A 6,471-nucleotide genomic window follows, 5' to 3' on the forward strand; every position below is an offset into this window, starting at 1 on the left:
TGTCAACAACACGTCACCAACTGGGAAACTCGGTTATCAAAATCCAGCCCGAGTTTCCCACCTCTGATTCCCACAGGAAGTTACGTGAATGGTGACGTTTTCACTCGGAAAAATGTTTTTCCGATGTCCATGAACGCACGGTAAATACACTGGGTAATGAGGTAACGAGGGGAAGGTGACACAGCAGGTGAAACACATTAGGAGAGACAAAGGCGGGAAAACACAGGAAGTAAAACTAGACAAGACAAGACAGAAAACAGGACTATCAAAATAAAACAGGAAACAGAAATACACAGTCCACAGAACACACAGTCAATACTGGATAAACAGGAACACACAATGAACAGAATAATACACAGTGAAAACAGGAGAACAGAAAAATACCCAACAACAACAACAAAACATATACAAAACAGCAACAGAAATGTCCATAACCACAACAAGGAAGGCATAGAGCTAATTCCTGATTTGTGTTTTTAGACACAGGATAGTTTCAAGTGTTCCCTTTGGCATGCAAAATACTGTATGTGGAAAAAGACACCAATGGTAACTGAGGATATTAAATGGGGTAAAAAAAATTGGTCCCTCAATGACCTTTTCAAACACTAACAATAGAGGATCTACACTGATATATCATATAACAATATGATCCAAGATCACACTCCTGATAACTTCAGGGCCTTTGTTTTTCAAACTGATTAGAGTAGATTAAGGATCAAAGTAGGCCTTCAAATCTTTCAATTGTACTCCCGCTGCCCTTAAATTCAAGAAAGGTCTCTTTAAGGGATAGTTGGACATTTTGTGAAATACACTTTTTTACTTTCTGACAGACAGATGAGATTGGCTCTGTCAAATGGTAAGAAAATCGGTATACAGCTCCTCTAAACATATTTTATCTTTTATTTAATCCGTACAAAAACAAAGGAAAATTTTGCTACCTGGAGATTTCACTCAAATTACATTATGGACTTTACCTGAACAAGGTTAGGTTTGGGTTAAAACGCAGCGCCCAAAATGGCCGCTACGAGGGGCACGGGCACAAGGGGACCACTGGTGTGAATAAAATACTTTAAAAAAACTCCTTAAAAAAACAGTTTTGGTTAAATAAAAAAGAGGGGGCTATTTAAAAGACGGCCAGACATTAAAAGGTTAAAAGAACCACTAGACAGGAAGGACAGCGGGAATTTAAAACCTTAAATAAAAGGTCACCTCCACAAATACCCTGGTGTCTCTCCTAGAGAAATAATAAAGTAAAAAAATAAATAAAATATACACCCATACATATACACACACACATACATACATACATACATACATCCACATACGTACATACACACACATATCCACATATATATACATATACAAACATGCATACACACATATGTACAGCGCTGCCTGGAAGGAGCAGTTAGGAGCAAAAAACACCATTGAGCGTTCCACTTGGGTGTCCTGCCCCCTGCTGGGCTTAGAGATAATGCATGGTTTCAATGTGGAAACCACGGAGGATGAAGCAGGTCCTTTGGGTGCAAGTTTGGCTGTTGGACGACTTTTCACTGGTGTCAAAGCTGCTGTGAGACAAAGTAGTTCTCATGACAATGACTAAATTACCATTACAGCCAAAAAGCTAAATCTTCTTCGATGAACTTCAGGTACATACCCGCTGCCTGTGATTTAGCTAGACGTTGATGGTTTTGAAGGTTGCTTTTCTTTTTTTTACGAGGCCAGGGCTGGACTGGCCATCTGGCATACCGGGCATTTTCCAGGTGGGCTGACGCACTTTTGGGCCGAATCGCCGATATAAATAGGCTTTTTTTAAGCAATATAACGAATATTAAGGTTCGTTGTACACTCTGTGCTGGTGGCGACAAAGTGCTATCTAGCTACAAAAACACTACGTCAAATTTGAAGAACCATTTGGAGTCGCAGCGCTGCAGTCACACTTACAGAGCAAGTCCCAGCAGGTGGTTCGAAGCAGAGAGAAGGAGGTCCCCCACCACCCAAACAACAAAAGCTGGACTTCGGTGCAAAACCAGTAAGTGGGGGGAGGGTTGAAGAAGTTAGTCGGGCAGTATGTTGTAGCGGAAATGCTGTCCTTAAACACCGTTAACTCGCTCTCTTTTGTGCCATAATAAACCAGATCCCTACTACTTGCAATGCCGAGCTGCCTCACAGTAAACCGGTTGTCATTTTTATGTTGAGGCTGTGGGGGTGTTGTCGGCAGTTGCTGAATGTAACTAATAAAGTAACTTGTAATCTAACTTCGTTACTTTTAAAATCAAGTAATCTGTAAAGTAACTCCATTACTTTTAAAATCAAGTAATCTAGGTAATAAGTAACGTTCTTTTAAAGTAACTGGCGTAACGCCACTGTGGGCCGGCCCATAAAGATTCATAAATTCTCGAATATCATTATGGCATATTTCCCTCTCGCTCTCGACACCGAGGCTGTAATAGTTATGCTGGAAGTTTAGCATCCACGTTAAAATGGACAAATGACCACTAAAGTGCAAGGGAGGTGCAGAGAAATTACAGGAGAAAAAGATTAAGAATCTACAGGCGGATTCCTAAAAAATTTCGGACATGTTTGGGGCTGTAGTAGCTGCTTCAACACCAGCATTACCTGAAGCCGAGGAGGGGGAGAGGTGGCTGGCTATACAGAGAAGCAGAAACAACTTCATGACAGGGAAGAAGCCAAGGAGGAGGCGAGTGACCATGACAGGGCCATGGGAGCGAGTGAGGAAAAGATGGAAGAGAGAGTAGATGACGATGTGGTAAGGAGTAGGCAAATTAACGGGTCTCTCAGGAAGGGAGGGAGGCTGTGTGTGTGTGTGTGTGTGTGTGTGTGTGTGTGTGTGTGTGTGTGTGTGTGTGTGTGTGTGTGTGTGTGTGTGTGTGTGTGTGTGTGTGTGTGTGTGTGTGTGTGTGTGTGTGTGTGTGTGTGTATATGTCACGTCATAACGACAACAAGCAGTTTGTCTGTAACATTAAAGTTAGTGGCTGTATCTGTTTAAGCTTACATTGAAAATGCTAGTGGTTAGCCTGTTGGGTAGCTGAAAAGTCTGTGTGATCTATACAATCAGTGTTGATACAAGCATCAGTGTTCCTTGAATGGCTTAATTAGCTTCTCTTGTATTGGTGCTCTTTTCCAGGGCATATACTACTCTCAGCTTTATTGTAGCTTTTGGGAAGGGTTATGGTTATGGTTATTGTATTTAGCAGACACTTATGTCCAAAGCGACAACATATGAATCTTACAATAGTTAAAATTAAATTTAAAGTTGCTAAGCCAATATTAAGCAAAATAGTAATAATAACAATAATGGCAATACAATATCAAATATCAATAATAAAAAAATATTAAAATACCATAAATATACAAATCATAACTCTAAGAATGAATGAATTATTTAAGTGTAAGATCAACAGATAAATCTTGAGACCCCTCTTGAAGGATCCAAAATGATCACATGAACGCTGACCACTAGGCAACTCATATCATAGAATGCATGCATATTTTAAGAGGACTGTCTGCAGGGAATGTGTCTGACCAATCACGGTGGGTGTGGGCCGCCTGGGCCAAAAATGCCAAAAAAAAATTTTTGTCCCAGTCCAGCCCTGCACGAGGCGTTTTGGTCTTCTCGTTCTTGGTAACTCTATCCTTTTTTTTTGTTTTGCTGACTTTGTTCACTGTGAATTCCTCATCTTCGCTCTCAGCTGGTTCACTGAAATTCTCATCACTTTCTGAATCTGGAATGGAGTTATTGTGATTTTACTGATGAAAGAAAATAAGTATTTAGTGAGGGATAACAACCTGGTGTCAGTTTGGGCTCATAGTCTTCATCTTCATCTGTAAGCTTTTTATCCTCAGCACCTTTAGTGGTAGCCTTTCTCTGTCTGGAAAGGGCAGGTGACTCTTTTTCTGATATGATTTCATCCAGGCCTAAAGAAAACAAAACCACCACAGAAAATGTTCATACCATTTCTATCCTTAATCTAATAAGATTAAATTCAATGTATTTGGTAAGCGATTGGAAATTAAATGTGCAATTATAGAAAAAGGGAATCTACCAAAAACTGCCAAATCTACACTGCAGTTGGACATGTGCAAAGAAGTTGGATCTGTGTTTTCAACTACAGGCACTTTGAACCTTGAGATCTCCTAGAGAAAATTAACATTAATATGATAATCTTTTAACAATAGACTATTATATTTACTGTTTTCAAACTAAATCATACCTTTACTGGTTGGAGATTGGTCCTTTATCCCATCTTCATTTTTGAGAAAGGATAGTGTAATGGCTGCTTCTAGATCTCTTTCGTACAACTTCACATCTAATGGTCTCAACAGAATGAATGTTGAGAAGATTCAAACAATGCATGATGTTAACATTTTCAACGTTTATTTTACTCCTCAAATACCTTTAAAAAAAAAAAAAAAAAACTGATAGATTAATTTACATTTTTTTGGACTCATCCCATAATATAAATGAATGACACATTATGGTCCACATTATCTTGTCACCTACCTGCTCTTCTGGCTCAGTGTAGATTGTGATTTCGACTCTTGACTGGAGGACTTGCTCGATGATTTCTTGTTCTCCTGTTTCACATCCTCTCTGGCCTTTTTGCTGGGTGGAGCCTTCACCCAGGCAAAATCCTCATCTGTCAACATGAAGACCGAACATGGAGATATGTTAGTGGTGATAGAAGACTGAGTTTGTTACTGTATGTCTGTCTATACTGATAAGCGGTGTGCCAATTCATATTGTTCACAATAATACAAGTATAATTTTTAATATCATGATGTGAAAAAAACCTGATCTTGATAATGGCAATATTCCTACTCGTTGACGTAATTTCCTATTAATTTGGCAACTGTTTAGATATGCACCTTGTTGTGACATTTATATTTTATAAGAGAATTATTTGTCATATCATCAAGAATATCATTATCGCAGATATATCCTGAAATATCATGATTATTTTAGGGCCGTATCACCCACCCCTACTGTCTATGTGTACTTATGTGTATTTATGGGCATCTCAAGTCTGCAAATGAGCTGTAACTGGCACTTTTTGAAAAAACACTTAAATTTCTCCTGCCCCTAGCTAAGTGTTGCAGTCAGTAAACCCACAAGGATGTAACAATGCGCTGCCTGCACCTAGTACAGCTAATATTACAGACTGAGGTGAATTGTTTGATTGGATTTCTAGTCAACATTGCTTAAACCAATAATACCTAGACTAAGGCAAATTGTGTAAGCTTTGTCTACAAGACTTGTAAGATATACAGCTGTAACGTTATATGTGGCATGAATAAGAGGCCATAACTTCTCACCATGATCAAAGTCCTTTGCTTCAGAGTAACTCACAACCGTTGTCTTCCTGTGTGTCAACAGTAAACAACGTGTTAGCGTTCAACAGACATAAGTTAATCAAAATCAGGCAAAGAAAAGGTCAACGAATTAGGGTTTAAAAAGTTAGCTAGTTTACAAACCTTGATGGACGGTCCATTACTTGTAAAATCAAGAGCTTTTTATTTAGCTAACATTAACCACTAGCTACACCTCAGCTTCGCTAACTAGCTAGCTAACTAACGTTACATAGAGTGGTAACGTAAACAGTAATGTGCTAGCTAACGTAACGCTAATTGCAACGTTAAATATAATTGCAATTACATTTTAAATATGCTAACGTTACATGCGTTTAATTTTACTTAAATACATTTTACTCACGTTTAATAGCAAACAATAGCTCTATGTCTAAGCTAAACAAAGAAACGTTAGTGATATAATAATGCGAATGTTTAATAATTTAGTGATAATTTAGAGAGAAACCCAACATTTAGCTTAAATCACTCGACATTCATAAAAATTGCTATGAAAAGAATTCCAAAACTACGATAATCATCTTTACTTGGCTACGTCTTAAAATTTCCGATAAAGAGGGAGTTGTTTACTAAAGTCACAACATCTTAAATCCAAGAATTCACCGGAGTTCGTCCTCGCTCACGGCTCACCAAATCGAATACTGCTCAACTGCACTGCGCCCAATGCTGCTCCTGAGGGCCGAATATTTCATTACAAAAGTCAATTTCTGTCATAGTTAATTTCCGTTTCCTGCACTGTTGTAGCGCCATAAACAGTTAGCTATACTGTTGTGTAGTTGACCCATAGACAGTATATACCGCAAAGCCTTTTATCAGTTTCTGTGATGTGAATTTGGAAAAGACAATGTTTATTTCTGGAAAGGTGGCCATTTTAGTTAGCCTTCAAATGGTCGCAGGTGGAGCTGATGATAAAGAAGTATACACTGGTGGCTCAAAAATAAAATAGATAGCAAACTTACTTTAAACATGGAATAATTAAAATGACGTGTGTAAAATGTAGCCTACTTAAATAAAAGTTAAAAAAGGTCAGTTAAAATGTCACTGTGCATTTTAACCAGAGAAGAAGACAAATCTAAGGGGTAG

General features: G+C 38.4%; 1 pseudogene; it reads right to left on the reverse strand.

Annotated features, from left to right (window-relative positions):
• Positions 1-312: 312 nt before the first annotated feature.
• LOC120556495 lies at positions 313-5,513 on the reverse strand (annotated as a pseudogene).
• Between the last annotated feature and the right edge of the window lie 958 nt (positions 5,514-6,471).

This window comes from Perca fluviatilis, chromosome 3, assembly GCF_010015445.1.
Source record: "Perca fluviatilis chromosome 3, GENO_Pfluv_1.0, whole genome shotgun sequence".
Classification (NCBI taxonomy): domain Eukaryota; kingdom Metazoa; phylum Chordata; class Actinopteri; order Perciformes; family Percidae; genus Perca; species Perca fluviatilis.